The sequence below is a fragment of the Miniopterus natalensis genome, chromosome 7, assembly GCF_054644295.1.
Source record: "Miniopterus natalensis isolate mMinNat1 chromosome 7, mMinNat1.hap1, whole genome shotgun sequence".
In the NCBI taxonomy this organism is placed as follows: Eukaryota; Metazoa; Chordata; class Mammalia; order Chiroptera; family Miniopteridae; genus Miniopterus; species Miniopterus natalensis.
In genome coordinates, this window is record NC_142087.1 from 60,154,561 (window position 1) to 60,171,315 (window position 16,755).

General features: G+C 40.9%; 1 protein-coding gene across 3 annotated transcripts in view; it reads left to right on the top strand.

The window, feature by feature from the left end:
• Positions 1 to 3,241: 3,241 nt before the first annotated feature.
• The window catches only part of ARK2N (arkadia (RNF111) N-terminal like PKA signaling regulator 2N), a 66,734-nt gene continuing 53,220 nt past the window's right edge, over positions 3,242 to 16,755 (top strand). For all 3 annotated transcript variants that reach the window (XM_016225047.2, XM_016225049.2, XM_087819074.1), the window contains exon 1: positions 3,242 to 3,457. The gene's annotated coding sequence lies outside the window, so the exon portion shown is untranslated. The remainder of the gene's footprint in view (positions 3,458 to 16,755) is intronic.

Genomic DNA, 16,755 nt, shown 5'->3' on the forward strand with positions numbered 1-16,755 from the left:
ACTTGAAGCCCAGGACAGAAGAGCCTCGATTGTCCATCCCAGAGAATGAAGGCAGCTGAGTGAGGCGTCCCTCCCATCACTCTCGGCCACCTAATGACTCCATCCACGTTCACGACATCCTTCTGCCCTGTTCCATTCTGGTTCCACATGAACTTGTTGCTTTGAAAAAGTGAGTCTAATGAGATGGCAATGCCACTGTACTTGACCAGTGTGTCTGTGCCTGTTGGAAGTGCTGGCCTGGAGTGTCACCATCAGAATAATGGCCCTGTTAATAGAGTGTTCTCTCTGAGCCAAGAATTGTACTGAGAGCTTTACACACACAACTCACTTCACCCTTACCCCTCACGAGAGCCTGCAAGGTTGTATCAGGAATCATCTGCATTTGACGGGTGAGGACACTGAGGCTCAGTGAGGTTATGGAACTGAGGCAGAACTGGATCTAAATTCATATCTGTCAGATTCCAGAGACGCTGGTCCTCATGACCCTGTCACCTTCTGCTACTCAGAATCCTTTGAATACTTCTGGATGGCCTTCCATATGGAGGGCGTAATTAAATTCTGTTGAATAATGCTCTGAGGCAGAGCAAGTAATGTTAACTCTGGAAGTCGTCTGAGGTTATGTGGTCACCTTAGTGCAGAGGTTCATTCCTGTGCCCAACCCCAATTCAACTGCCGTATAGAGGTGCTGGGAAATCTAGTGAGTGCTGGTTATGCTGGGACAGGGGGTGGTTATGCTGAGGGAGGGGTAGCCCAGTTTTCAGCAATCTGATATGGAAAAGAGAGGGTGGCCCAGAGCCCAGAGATGACGGTTCTGCCCCTTGCACCCCCATTTTCCCTATTTAAAGAGTGATTCTAATAATGGTATCCACCTTACAGGGGCAAATGGTGGAAGTAACCTGCTTGGTCAGGAGGGAACAGACTATAGAATAGTCAAAGCAAGGCCAGTGACATTCTGATGCTACTGCTCAGGTCACCAATCCTCACAAGCACCTGCTGCAGGCCCAGACCCATTCTGGGCGGTACATCATGAGCAAACAGTAATGCTGAGAGGCCTGGCCTTAGCCTCCAGGGCTTATAAGAGAAGTTGAGAGGAGAGCAACCAATATGATTTAGTAATAACACTGCAGAGAGGCCAATGGGTAGACATATCTGTAGGACAGTGTCTGTGAGCAGAGGAAACTTGACAGAAATTTCTGTAGAGGGAATTGGATGGAGGGTGATGGTAAGTGGGGTGGTGATGTGGGTGGTGTCAGGGCCAGGTGGTTTTATGGAGGCGGGATTTCAGGAGCTGGGAGAGTTGAGTATATGATGCACAGGAGATTCCAGGAGACAAATCCAAGGCAGCAGTAGGATCAACTGTCCAGCCCTTCATACTCCTACAGAGGGGGTAGAATAAAGCAATTGCTCTTTTTAGCAATCTAAATATCGCAGTAATAGCGATAATACTACTAATATCAAATGCACCAGCCTCCAGAAATATGCACAATCCATTCACTGTAGAAAATTGACTTATTGGTATTAAATAGGAGGAGCAAAGATGGTACATCAGTAGTGAGGGTCCTACATCAGTATCTTTATAGCATTGAACAAAGTAAGACTGTCAAGGAATTGTTTTAAAACTGAATGTATTAGTCCACGTTTATTCACTCATTCATTCCAAGGCTGATAGCTGTGGTCTTTGTAGTTATTTTCTTTTCTGTTTCTCCTGAAAGAGCCTGGGCTCTTGTGACCACCCCATAAGCTCTCAAATTCCTTGAGGGCTAAGCTAGCAGGGAAATAAATGAATAAATGAACAAATGAGTGAAATAACCTACAGACAAAATGTTTATCTGGCACACACCATGTTTTCAGTTAATTTCAAGAAGGCAGTTGGTGGTAGTGGTTGAGAAAGCAGGCTCTGGAGTTGGGCTGTCTGTGTGGGAGTCCAGTCTTGCTAATTACTGATGTGTGACCTTGGGTAGGTCCCTTTACCACTCTGTGCCTCAGTTTCCACCTTTGTCACCATGGGCTAGTAATACCACCAGATTCATAGGGTTGTTGTGAGGATTAAATGAATGAATCCATTGAAATTCATAGTACAGTGCTTGGCATATAGTAGGCATTCAATGAAAATTAGCTATTATTATACAATTATTTTATAAACTTATTCGTTTAGTTAGCGATGGAAAACCCCCAGGTTTATAGGCAGTCAGAATAAATAAATCAGAATAAATACGGAGAGCTTAAGGGCTTGATCTGAAGGGGAGACTGATGTTAATGGGAGTGTGGGGCCACGGCTGTGTTTCCAGAATCTCCTCTTGGGGATTGTTGTCACACCAGGTTCCAGGATGGCTCCTGAAAATATGAATACCCTTTACATTTTCTTCTCAAACCCTTATTTATTTCTCAAAACCCTGCTTTTAGGGGGCGCAGCCTCTTGGCCATATCTTGAGCAGTGTGGTAAGTTCTCAGCACCTCTTCTACCGGTCAGGTGGCTTGTGCCCACTTCAGACCTTCCCTCCGGGTCCCGCATCCAGCTCGTTTCTTGCATCTCAGCCCCGGAAAACTCATCTTGTGCGCCGGTGCGTCACCCTGCTCTGGGAGCACCGCAAATCAGAGGAGTGGCCCGCAGAGGGGGGATTGGGGCGTCTGCAACGCGTCTAGGGGCGGAGCGCGCCCCGTACCACCAGCAGGTGGCGGTCTACCTGCGACGCCTGCAAAGTTCCCGTCCAGAAACTTGAACGGGATGTTGACGACGCTGCGTGTGAAGAGTACAGCCCAGTATCCCCGAGCAGAGCGGTAGGCGTCCGCGAAAAAGTGAGGAGGGAAAGGTGCCTCGTGTTGGAGTTACTCAAGCATTCAGACACCACGAGCTTCATTCAGGGAGGCTTCAGGAGGGGTGAGTACGGAGCAGCGCACGGGAAAGGGAGCGCTGTTCTTTTCTTAGGGTATTATCTTTGGCTTGTGTCGAACCTCCGAGAAAGATTTCTGGAGCGGAGCTGCCGGATCAGGTGGAGGGAGCGCGGAAAAAAATCCCGGGAAGCCGGTGCCAGCGCCCCCGGCTCTCTGCAGCCGGAGGAGCGCGCGTTCCTTCCCGCCAGATGGCGCTGTCTGGCTTTCCCTCGGCTTCAGGCTCTGGTCCCTAGAGGCTCCCTCCGTAGTGGTCGCTCTAGCCGACCGGCGCGGGCTCTGTGGTTCCGGGCGGAAATGAGGCGCCCAGCAGAACGGCCTCTGGTGACATTTTCTCCGGGCGGCGCGGACGAGTGAAGGGACTTGGTTGTGGTAGAGCCTGCGGAGGCGGCGGGGCTCTGACTGCGACTCTCAGCTCGCCCCGGGGCTTGTGCTGAGGAGGAGAAGGCGGCGGTGACCGTCGTGTTCCGAGTCACCGCGGCCGGCGTGTTCTGGCCGGGAGGTCGGTGCGTGCCCCGACGGAGTGCGCGGAGCGGGCGAGGAGGTGCGGAGCCGCCGCGGAGCGCAGGTGAGGCGGGAAGAGGCGCAGGGCAGCGGCCTGGCTACTAGTCGAGCCGCGGGACCCGAGCTGCGTCCGGGGGAGGGATCGGATTGAGTCGGAGGGGTGCGGGTCGCGCTAGCTCGGGCTCTGCGGCGTCCGGGCGCTGGGGTTGTGATGGGCCTGCTGGCCGACGCCGGGTGTTCGCGCCCGGACTTGGCAGGAGGCGCTGCCCCGGTTGGGGCTAACGAGGGGTTTGTTGCTCGCCCGCCGGCTGGTGACCCTTTCTTCCTCCCGGCTTGGTCGAGTTGGCGGGTCGAGCTCCCCCTCTCCTTCCTCGTACCGCTGGGGCCCGGGCAAGGCGCATCCCTTTCCCCGGGGGCCGAGAGGAGGTTGGAGGTGCCGCAGCCCGTGGGCCGCGCTGCAGAGCGACTTTACGGCCCTGGAGTTGCCTTCACGCAACTTTCCGGCGCCCCGGCGGGCGGAGGAAGCGCTGGCTGCAGCTCTGCCAACTCTGCGGGCTCCGCCGGCCGGGGTCTGGCCCTGACACCTGCCCCTACTCCCGAGAGCCCAGGCGGCGGCCCCAGCGTCGTGGCTGCAGTGGCCTAGGAGGAGGGAGAAAAGGCTTTCTTAGCCTTGGCGCTGTCTGCCTCTGGGCGCTTTCTTTTTGTCAGCAGACGCTTCTGGTCCTTGGGAGGGATGCGTCAATCTCCAAAATTGATTTCTTCTAGTGAGTTTGTCAACTTTATTTAAAAAACCGGCGAGGATGTAAAATGACGAGCCCCAAGTTAAAGATCATCGTCTTCTCTGACTCTTCCAGGGAGCTCTCTTTCTTTCTCCAGTAGCAGCACTTCGTACTTTGTACTTTATTTCTCATAACACCGACTTCAGTGTATTGTTGGAGCAGCAGCTCCCAAAAGAACCAATTGCCCGTCATTCATTCTGCCTTTTGAATCGTCTTCTCCACTGTCACGGAATAGATGCTCACTGGTTGAAGGAGTGAACGTCTGTGCTTGTTCTCCCAGATTGAGCCTCTTGAGCAGTTTATCTTTGGATGTGCTTTTGGTTTCTTACTTGAACTTTTACTTTCTGAATCCTTCCACCCAGTAGGATGAAAATTCCACTGATGATGCTTTGTCAAGGTTGGACCTCTTAATTACAAATACATCTGGCAGTTTTGCTTAGGCTATTATTGTGTAGTGTCCTTGGGCACTACACAATAATAGCCTAAGTTTGAATTCCTTTCTTCTGGGATATTTAAGGATGGAGGCTATTAACTTTCTACTGTAGTTTTGCTGATCCTGACAATGTGGATTCCTCGAGTAAGAGCACTGCCTTTTGGTTTAACACTCATTTTTAGGGACCTACAATTGATAGTTATTACCCGATGTCCTGAGGAGTCACAATGCTAACCTTTTTTTTTTGTAGGAAGTGTAATATTTTGGGAGAGTAACCTGGCTAATACAATGTCTAGTCGAGTACTTTATGCTCAATAAATATAAAATTATGAATTACATTTGAATTCAGGAGATTAGATGAAATTTACTATTATAATCTGAATGTTACTTTAAAAAGAGCTTAAGTGGAAATTTCTTGCACTTCCATGAAATGAGAAATAAAAATATTTTTAGACATTTCTAAATTAGATTCCTTCAGATTTCAGTACCACTGTAATCTTAAAACTTCAAACCGCATCTTTTTCATAATGTTAATATTATAGATGTAAATTTCAAAATAGGCGTATGCAGTATGAAAGGCAGGGAGAAACATAATAATATCTAAAGCATCAGCTAAATATGATTTCTTAATGGAAAATTTTTTTCCTGACATCTTTTTAAGAAAAATGTGAGGGACTGGATTTTGAAGCTGGAAACTTTCCCATTGTTAATCAGCTTCATATTAAGTTCACAGAGTAGTTGTTACATTACTCACTAATTCAGTTTATATTACTCTTAAATGCATTTATGAAAGAGTGTCATAATACTTTGTTTTATAGTTTTCATGATTTATCTAAGACCAATATATTAAAGATAAACTTTAAGTTTTAATTTATTACAGTTCTGTTAGAACTAAATGCTGAATGTATGTCCTTCAAAGGTTTCTATTTTCATAAGTGACATTGGTAACTTAAGTCTCCTTACTATATGACTAGTAACTTCTGGGAGTTTGTGTAGTCACTCATTATTCAAAGGGTTGTTTTGCTGGTATCTATGGTTTTGTTCAGATGTGTGCATGAATAGACTTGATATATGGGTAATTAAGATGTTTTTGTTTTTTTTCTTTTAAAGTTTGGACTTGATATGTGCTAGAGACCCAAACCCTATGTTTGTAACTTTGGTAAATCACTTTAGAACTTTCTAATTTTTCTGCATGTTACCAGGGACATGTTTACTGAATTGACAATACTTGAGAAAACCTGTAAAAGATGAAAAATGTACTGTTTTCTTTTGAACCATACTGATTTCAATATTCTCTATTGTTTTAGGAAAGAGTTTGGGGCCAAAGAAAGTTTCTTGGATAGCTGTAATTATATAGTAAAAATGAAGTAGACACGTTAATAACAGCAAAAATTATGAGACTATAGAAAGGGAGAAGAGCTATTGAGAAAACAAAGATGACAAAACATTCAGGCAGCACCTCTTTATTCTCACAACACTAACTTAATCGCTTACTGTGTGCCAGTATTGCTCTAGTTGCTAGAGCTATAGTGATGAGTAAGACTGACAAGATCCTGATGCTGCAGGAACTTATACATTTAAACCTGAGGTTTGAGGTGGATTTCCAGGTGGGCATTCCAGGCTAGGGAACAGCAAAGTCAAGAGTATTAATGATCTTGAATGGTAAGTGTGGCCAGTGCCTTGAGTTTACAGAGGGATTAGGGTAGAAGAAGGTAGGGCCAGGTTTTGAAAATACAGTGCCTTAGCCTGCTAATGAGTTACTACTTTTAGGGGGGAAAAAAACTCAGGTGGAACATAAAAAAGATGAGATAGGCATTCCTGTTGAAAGATTTTTCTTTAGCCTTCATTTCAATGAGTAGAAATTGTATTTTTTTATTTTGGGTTGATTCTTTGATAGTTATTTTTTAGTTCTCAAATTTCAGTCAAATTTAAATTTGACTTTTGTCATGGAACTTTTCTAAATCCTTAGCCTTTATCTTTAATTGTACCTACTTTCCTTTACTCCTTAAGGACTCATGACTGAATTTAAGGGAAATACAGTAAACAGTGTTTTCTGCTTCTGTGTGGGCAGTTTTTCTCAGCAGAAGTGGGATTGATGTTCATTCAGTCAGTTTTCACACTCAACCCACAAGTCCTTGTGCTAAAAGAATGGAATAGGGTGAAACCAAAAAGTATCTTGCTTGCTCTGGCTGGTGTGGCTCAGTTGGTTGGAGCATCATCCCATATACCAAAAAGGTTGCTGGTTCAATTCCCAGTTGTTGCGAGTCCGGGAGGCAAGCTATCGATGTTTTCTCTCTCACATCTATGTCTGTTTCTCTCCCTCCCTCCCACTACCCCCTCCCCTCCCCTCCCCCTCCCCCTCCTCCTGCCACTTTGTCTAAAATCAATGAAAATATATCCTTGGGTGAGGATTAAAAAAACACGCAAAACTATTTTACTTATTTTGTTCTTTTCTGTGTTCCTGAATTGCTAGGGAGAAGGAAATGTGTGTTGTATATATTATACACATTTATCATAACAGTAGTAGCAGCTGATAATAGTAGAGGTAATTTAAATGTTATTTTACTGTAGTAAAAGAACCAGTGTAACTCAGATTCAGTGGTTGTCGTAAGATTTGTGGCTTTAATTTACAGTGTTTATTTTAAGTTTGTTTCTGTTCTCTTTCATGTCTTTATTCAAAATAGGGACCTCACTCCTCTTGCTCAGATTCTATCACTTAATAGTCAATAGACAGATGGTTAAATCCTGTTATTAATTTGACTTTAATTTTAAAACTACCTGGATGAGTATTTTCTAGATAAGTAAGATTAAGCAAAAGTAGAACTCTCTCCACAGAACTTATTTTTATTTGTATGTGTGAGTATTTATAGCTGGTTAAGTAAAAAACTTAAAAAAAAATCTTTATTGATTTCAGAGAGAGGAAGGGAGAGGGAGAGAGAGAAACATCAAGAGAATCATTGATTGGCCGCCTCCTGCATGCCGCAAACTGGGGATCGAGCCCGCAACCAGGGTGACCGGGAATTGAACCTCTATCTCCTGGATCCTAGGTCGATGCTCAACCACCGAGCCATGCCTGGCCGGGTGTGAACCAGATGATTTTTAAGTTTCTTTCCTGCTCTAAAATGTGGAGAAGAAAAGTAGGAGCGAAAAGTACTGTATAACAAAACAACTATAGTTAGTCTTTTCCTTTATAAAATCATTTTAAATAAGGCATGAAAATAGCTCTTTTCTTAAATGGCTCTCTAAACTTAAAATGATTGGAGTCTTGAATGTTCTTTTTGTACTGCCATTCCATTTACAAAGTACTTTTTAACTCTGCCTGGAATTCAAGTCCATGTATTAGTAAATTACTTCTTTTTTTTTTTTTTTAATATATCTTTATTGATCTCAGAGAGAGGAAAGGAGAGGGAGAGAGAGAGAGATAGAAACATCAGTGATGAATCATTGATCAGCTAGCCTGCAACCCAGGCATGTGCCCTGATCGGGAATCAAACCCTGATTGCCTGGATCCTAGGTGGATGCTCAACCGATGAGCCACGCCTGGCCGGGCATGTAAATTACTTCTGATGTTCAAAGAGGAACAAAATTAAATCTGTTAAAGCTTATACAAAAAAAAAAACCCCTTATGCAGCCATTCTCATGAATCTGGATTAACTAGGATCGTGTTTAGGTAATCTAGAAATTAAAGTTTTCATTAGCATTGTTAGCATAGGGAAACAAGATACCAAAGGGATCAGTGGAAGTTATTTCTTACTGAGTTGTCTGGTTAAAAAAACAAAAAATGTTTATCGTGTCCAGAGTTACCATTTTGTTGGGGGCCTTATAATTAGAGAAAGGTGTTATTGGGGAGAGGGAAGTTGGATGTGGATTTAAAATTCTAGGAAAACAGTACCGTTTTGTTTCTGTATTAATAACAAAAACCTCATATGGTTAAGATTTTAAGAAGTATCCTGTCTGCCTTTGTTTTAACCCAGCATATAAAAGTATAGTTTATTCTTAAACCAGCGTTTTATCATCAAGGGTTTCCCATTATTTTTCGGCACTGCAATCCACTAAACAATTTGCTGTGAGCCTGAGGGCATGTATAAGTGGATAGGCTTTTTGCAACATTTATTTTGGGGAACCTGAGGTCCCAGCATGTGGCGACTCATCTTTGTGTGTACTGTCTTCTGAGGGAGATAGAAAACGGCTTGAACAGAATTCTTGGAGGAAATCTAGAACCTGTATTTTTAATTTTTCTTAATTTACACTATTGGTGCTTTTGAATACTTAGAGCAGGAGTGGGGAACCTCTGACCCTTGGATATTCATTTGGTTTGGCCCTGCCAAGGCAACTGCAGGCAGGACTCGAAATTCAGTAAATCTAGGAGCTTTTTTTAGATCTAATTTTTAATTCGATAATTTTGTATGTCCCAAGAATGATGTTATAAATATCCCAATGGCCCTTGGCAGATAAAAGGTTCCCCCACCCCTGACTTAGAGTCTCTTATCAGCCACCGGGAATTCTTTGCATTTGATAACTTGTTGCCTTCTTACTTGATGCTTGTTTATGCATAGTCCTGGTATCAGGCCATATACATGTCAGTTGTGGTAGTATCTGCCACATGAAGTGATTTGAGCAGCCATTATCACTCTTGACCTATTTATAGAGCTTATATCAGTGGAGAAAAGATTGGTTGGCAAGCAAGCAAAGCTGCTCTCTTCCCATGGTTGCAGTCTTAGAATTTATATTTCAGTTCTGGTTAGGTCAGATCATTGAGCTTCATTAATTTTTAGTGCTCCCTTTCTGTATACCAACCTTTTAGCATTCCAGTTTCTTAACTTCACTCCTGAAGGAAAAAATACCAAGTACCTATTATCACACTGAAAAATAATTGTCAGTATTTCTTAATATCATGATATTCGGGGTTCAGATATCTCTGTTATCTCATAAATGTGTTTTTACAGTCATTCAGATCAAGAGTCATATAAGGTCTGTGCATTGTTTTATAATCTATAGGTTCCCCTCCATGTCTTATTCTTGGCAAATTTTTTGTTGAAGAAACGAGAGTTTTCCCAGCTTGAGTTTGCCAGTTACATTCATGTGGTGGTATTAAACATGTTCCTCTGTCTCCTGGGTTTCTTGTTAATTGGTATTAGGTTTAGAAGCTTGATCAGATTAAATTTCTACGAGGTCTATTCTCATTTTTTCTTTTTTCCTTTAAGGGGGCAAAAATGCTTTATAGATGATGATGAGTACTTGTTTCAGGAAGCCCATAATGTTTGGGTCTCTGGTGTTAGCAGCTGTTGATGCTTATTGCCTAGCTCCGTTAATTTAGTGGTCATTACTTATTCTGAATGCCTTTTATCATTCCCAATTCTGAGTCTTTTATACTGTATCTTGTTTATAGCCTGTTCAACCTCTTAGTTTTGAGAGCTAAGGGAAGGGAAGAGTTGCTGCGGAGAAAAGGGCCATTTTCTATATTGTAATCCTATAGTGCTTTTCCTTCAGTCCTGATCTTTGGTACCTGCTCTGGCCACATTATCCATGCTACAACTTCTCAGTGGAAAAACTAACCCCAAATCCTGACCATAACAGAAAGACGTCCTTCGAAAGCAAAATTTGTTTTGCAATATTGGTGTTTGTTTAAGATAAGAGTACTGTTATCATTAAATTAAGTTGGTGTTCATATCTAAGAATTAGAAAAGAGGTTAATTTTTCAATTTCAAAAGATATGTTAACATCACTGTTATTGATGCAGTGGAATCTTTTCCTAGGCCTAAACATCTTGGGAGATGGGGCTTAATTTTAATTTTTAGTAAGATACTGCTCTCTACCTCTTAAGTTTTGTAGCGTCTGTTTTTGTTTTTTTGCATCTTTATGTATAAATACACAATCTTCTTTTTTATTTTATATATATTTTAAAGATATATCTTTATTGATTTCGGAGAGAGGAAAGGAGACGGGGAGAGAGAGAGAGATAGAAACGTCAATGATGAGAGAGTCATTGATCGGCTGCAGCCCGCAACCCGGGCGCATGCCCTGACCAGGAATCAAACCCTGATGGCCTGGATCCTAGGTCGACGCTCAGCTGCTGAGCCACGCATGGCCAGGCCACAATCATTTTATAATACAGTATTCTAAATGTAAGGAAACAGCTTTACTAGACTGTTAGCAGTTGTGTCAGTTTTGTCTTATGTTTTTATGTAGAAAGATAAAAGGAGAGTTACTTTATCAGAAATCATGTTGATTCTATGTAATAGAATATATTATTATATACAAGTCACTAGTACTAAGTTTTAAGCAAACAAATTATTTTATTAGTGGTCTTGGTAATTTTAAAAAATGATTCAGTTCATCAGTTCAACAAATATTTATGAAATATTATGTGTTAGGAACTGTGAGTGAATTGAGGATGATTAACATAATCCCTGTTTTCTAAGAAGATTGTAATATAATGGGGGTGAAGGGGTGAGTGAAGACATTTACACGAATAACTTGGAGGCAGAAACTTCTAAGGTTAGCTGTATTCCTGTTGGTGGTTTCATGACTTTGTCTTAAAAGTCCCATTTATATAAGAAATGTTTTTACAGCAGTTTAAAAATAGTCCGATTGCTTTGATATTTAGTGTTAGGAGTGCATCATTTTTGACTCACAGATTTAGTAATAAACATGCATAGTTGAATATTTAAACTGTAAGCCAGCTAAGGATTTTGAAGCTAAGCCTATGAGAAGATTAACTTAAAAATGTGTTTATAGTAGACTGTTGGAGGCTATTTAAACTGCAACTGTATTGCTTAATAACTACTTCCCTCATTTTTTTTAAAAAAAGATTTTTTATTGATTTTTAAAGAGAGAAGAAGAGAGAGAAACATTGATGTGAGAGCAAAACCAATTGGTTGCCTCTGGCACATCCCCTACTTAAGATCGAGCCCACAACCTGGGCCTACGCACTGACCGGGAATTGAACCAGTCCAACCTGCAACCTTTTGGTGCACAGGATGATGCCCAACCAACCTGAGCCAAACTGGCCAGGGCAACTCCTTCCCTCTTTATATGGCATAGTTTTAATTTTTATTGATTAACCATTTGGTATGCGTTGGGCTTAATTTAAAATAAGTGCATGGGAAACTTACAGTTTTCTTCCAATATAAAGATAACGAAGAAATGGTGGTTGTGTAGTTTGTATAAAATGTATCAAAACAATGCATGTTTTGTTGGTAGTGAAAATTATCAAAGGAGCAGTCTTGTTTACCTTCTTAAGTGTAAAATGTAGATATGTTGTAATTTATACAAAAGATGTATTCTTGTATATTTGTGGGTAAAATCAGGTTTTAAATATCAAATTTCAAACATACTAGGAAAACTTGTTTTAAAGGGGTCTGAATTAAAACCTTATCTTTTAAATGTATAACCTGATTTAAGTTTTGTAAAGATCCAGGTATTCAGAACTTTTATTTTGGTTAGAGGAAGCTACTTGTGTAGCATGATCTAGTCTTAGGTTAAGAAGCAGGTTGGAAATTCAGAAACTGTTCTAAATATACCTGTCTACATCTGTCTAAATATATCTTGGCCATTGACCTACATATTCTTTTCTTAGAAATGAGGATTACATATTCCAGGTTAACTATGAGCAATAATTAATAAAAATAATTAAAATGTTCCAAAAACCTAAATAGAACTGTTTAGATAATTGTCAGTATTGTTAGACCACCTCTGTGTATCTTTTTAAATAACAACTTAAAAAAAATTCCTACAAATATGCAATAAAACATTCATCAATTTTTTTTTTAAAATCACTAGTGACCGAAGCATTCTTTTAGTGGGTTTTAAACTGAAATTGCCGGTATCTTTTTACTTTTTAAAATATCTCTTGAAACTTTTTGAAAACTTTGAGGTGTCGGATAATTAAGTCATTGTTGAGTATTTATGCTGTGTCTAAAATTGACTAGCAACACCAGTAGTGCCACTTGGAGGCACTAGCTTTCCGAAGCAAAGGCCAAGGTAATGCAAATTGTTCTTATTTTGCCTTTCCTTGAAGCCTACAAGTACAGTTATTAACTGCAGTGGTTTTTCTGTATGCTATGACCCTAGTTCCTATGGAAATGTTTATGCAGAAGATGACTATAGTATGAGTGCTCGTGCATGTGTGCACACACACACAGCTTCACGTGCATTTTTTAAAAAGCAAAAATGAGATTTAATAGGTTCATTTAACTGAAAGTCCAGTGTGCAACTAGCTTCTGGCCTACTTGGATCTAGGAACTCATTTGATATCTGGGCATGATTTTTCTCTCTTTGTGTACTCTCTACTGTTTTTTGTTTTTTTAATCCTCACCCAAGGATATGTTTTTATTGATTTTTAGAGAGAGAGGAAGGGAGAGAGAAAAAAACATTGATAAACATCGATCGGTTGTCTCTCTTATGTGCCCTGACCAGGGATCAAACCCACAACCTAGGTATGTGCCCTGAACAGGAATCGAATCCGCAACGCGCGCGCGCGCGTGCGCGTGCGCGTGCGTGTGCGTGTGTACAGGATGATGCTCCAATTAGCTGAGCAACCCAGCCAGGGCTCTACTGCTATTTATTTATTTGGGAGGGGGGCCTTCATTTTCAGCTAGGCTTTCCTCTCATGAGGGCAAAATTGGCTCCCAGCAGCTCCAAGCTAACAAGTTTCCTCAGCATTAAAATACGTTAATAGTAGCCCTAGCCGGTTTGGCTCAGTAGTTAGAGCGTTGGCCCGCAGACTGAAGGGTCTTGGGCTCAATTTCCAGTCAAGGGCACGTACCTTGGTTGCAGGTTTGATCCCTGGCCCTGTTTGGGGTGCATGCGGGAGGCAACCAGTAGATGTATCTGTCTCTCTCACATCGATGTTTCTCTCTCTCTGTCTCTCCCCTTCTTCCACTCTCTAAAAAAAAAATCAATGGGTAAAAATATCCTCAGGTGAGGATTAACAACAACAACAATACATACACACACACACACACACACACACACATTGTTTTTAAGAGTAGTTTTAGGTTTGCAGAAAAATTGAGCAGAAAGTGCAGACAGTTTCTATATACCGCACCTCAGTTTTCCCCATTCACACCTTGCATTAGTTTACATATATTACAGTTGATGAGCTAATATTGCTATATTATTAAAGTCCAAGTTTAAATCAGAATTCACTTTTTGCATTGAAAAATAGATTCTGTGTTGAATAACACCGAATAACTGTTCTGTGGGTTTTGACAAATGTCTTATTACCTATTCATCATTACAGTATCTAACAGAATAGTTTCACTGCCTTACTTGACACCATCTTTTCTCATGCCCCATATTTACTCTATGATCTCTCAAACTCGTCCACATTTCTCTGTTGCCACTACCATTAATCCAGAGCTACCATTAATCCAGAGCTACCATACTTTTTTTGCCTTGCCTTCAAATTGTTCTACTGACAATTTACTCTTGTCTTTTTTCCTATCCAGTCTCCACTATGCAGCCAGAGTCTCCTTGAAGTACAAATCAGCGTAAATCTATGTTTCCCTCCTTTATTTATTTATTTCAGAGAGGAAGGGAGAGGGGGAGAGAGAGAGATAGAAACATCAATGATGAGAGAGTCATCATTGATCGGCTGCCTCCTGCACACCCCCTACTGGGGATCGAGCCTGCAACCTGTGCATGTGCCCTGACCGGGAATCGAACCCTGATCGCCTGGATCCTAGGTCGATGCTCAGCTGCTGAGCCACACCCAGCTGGGCTCCCTCCTTTATTTAAAACAGTAGGTTCATATTTACTCCTCGGGGAAGACTTCCTAGATCTTCTAGGCTGTATTACATTCCTCTTTTTTTCTCCTTTAATGGTGCCAACATACCTTCTCTCTACCAGACTTAACCACAGTAATACATTTTATGTTTATTTGTGTGATTATTCAATTGTGTGATTATTTGATTGTCTCTTCTTAAACTATAAGTTCTGTTTGAAAGGTACTGTATATTTCCCATTGCCTAGCAAAGTCACTGACACTAGGTACTCAGTAAATATGTATTGAATGTATAAATGAATCCAGATGACTTTGATTATAGGGAAGTGGCTTATAAAGATTAATAAATACTATTTCTTGATATTTGACTTTGTGCTTGTTATGCACTGGGTGCTTTAAATGTGTTACTCACTTCATCCTACCAAGGACTTAAGTTTACAAATGGAAACCAAGGCTTAGCAAACATTAATAATTTGTCAGTGGACACACAGCAGCACTTCAAGTTCCCTTCTTTTCTAGCCTTAGGACTGGTGTTTTTGTTTGTTTGTTTTTAAAATTGATTTTAGAGAGGAAGGAGAGTGAGAGAAACACCAATCAGTTGCCTCCCATACACACCCTGACCAGGGATCAAACCCACAACTTGGGTATGTGCCGTGACCAGGAATCAAACCTACAACCTTGTGGTGCGCAGGATGACGCTCAACCAGCTGAGCCACCCGGCCAGGAAAGGACTGGTGTTTTTATGAACTTTTATTTGTTTTCATTTTTAAAAGATGTTGGATCACCATATTTCACGGCTACCACCATGTTAGTGCTACTACCATATTGTATTAGTGCTGAGAGTGACATCGGTTTTGTTTCTGTAGGCTTATTTTCTTTGTCAAAATAGACCTCTCATCTAAATATAATCATCTTTAAGTGATCTCAGATAAAACTTTGAAATCTCTTCCTGGGTTTTGAGTTTAGTACCTATGACCTTGCTTGTTTCTTTTGATTTTTCTCATGTCTCTGGTTATGGAGCATGGCTTTGAGATTCTGTAATAGCCCATTTTACTCTTGTTTTTATTTACTGAAATCGTTCTTACCTTTACAGTCCCAGTTAGATTACTGTTTTCTTCATGTACACACCTTTTTGTAGTTCTGATCTTGTGAATGTCTAGAGGTCTCTCCTAGAGTACTTACCCAGTTCTATCCTACTTGTACTCATCCAATTCATTTGTGTGAGCTGTTTGCTATCTTTACCCTGAAACACTTAAAACAGTAGGTTTTCAACAGATACTTGTCTTTGATTGTATTCGAGTGTATCGTGATTTATTTATTTTTGTAATCCCAAACCTAGTGTGTTGCCTGACACACTAGGTACTAGTTAATAGATACTTGATACCTATTAGCTGAATTAAATATGTTCTGTATTAGTCTTTCTTTTTAGTATTTTAAAGAGTTTAGCCAGAGGTACAAGATCAGGTTTTGATTTTTAAACAGAAACAGTTCTGGTTGCAGTTGTAGTGATCAGGAGTGGATGTGGGAAGACCCCTAATGTTATTATAATAGTCCAGGTAGTAGGTTATGGTAGCTTGGACTAGGCAGTAGAGAAATGCAAAGACTTGAAGAATATTTGGGTGGCCAAATTGATAGGACTTGATGATGGAATAGGATTTGGGGCATGCTTTTGGATTTGGTAATGATACCAGATTTATTGCACATTAATTGATTGCTAGGGCACAAACAGATTTGGCTTTTTTTTTTTCCTTCCTTTTTTCGTCTTAAATTTGCAGTATCTTTGAGAAAATCTAAATAGAATGTCAAGTAGACAGTTGATCATCTAGATTTGGAGATCTTTGGAAGAGCCTTTTGGGTTACAGATATGAATTTAGGAGATAGGGATGTGGATGATAACACTTAGAAGTAAAATAAGATGGGGCCTAGGATTAGGTCATGAAAATCTAAATTTAAAGGGATGAGAAGTATGAGTCAACAAAAGAGATATAAGTAGGTAGAGTTGGAGAGGAAGGAGGCAAAGCCCAGAATAGTGTGATGGTACAGAAGTCCATGGAAGGGTATTTTCAAAATGGATGGTTAACAGTATCAGAAATCACTGAAAGGTAAGGAGTGAGGACTAAAACAGTCTCATGGATTTGGTGATGTGAGGTAATGGTAGCCTTAGCAAAACTTTAGATGGAATAGTGGGAACAGAAATTAGATTGCATTGAGTTGAGCTGTGGAAGATAAGAAATTAGAAAAGCTGACAGTTCTTAAAGTTTGGCAGTTGAAGTGAGAGCAAGAAAGATGTGTGCCTTTTGGTTTTCCTTTTTTAAAGGTATGACTTGGACATTTTAATACTTTTTTATTCTCTTGACAGTCTTTTGCAGAGCAGTTTTTAGTTTTAATGAAGTGTACGTATTAGTTTTTTCTTTCATGGATCG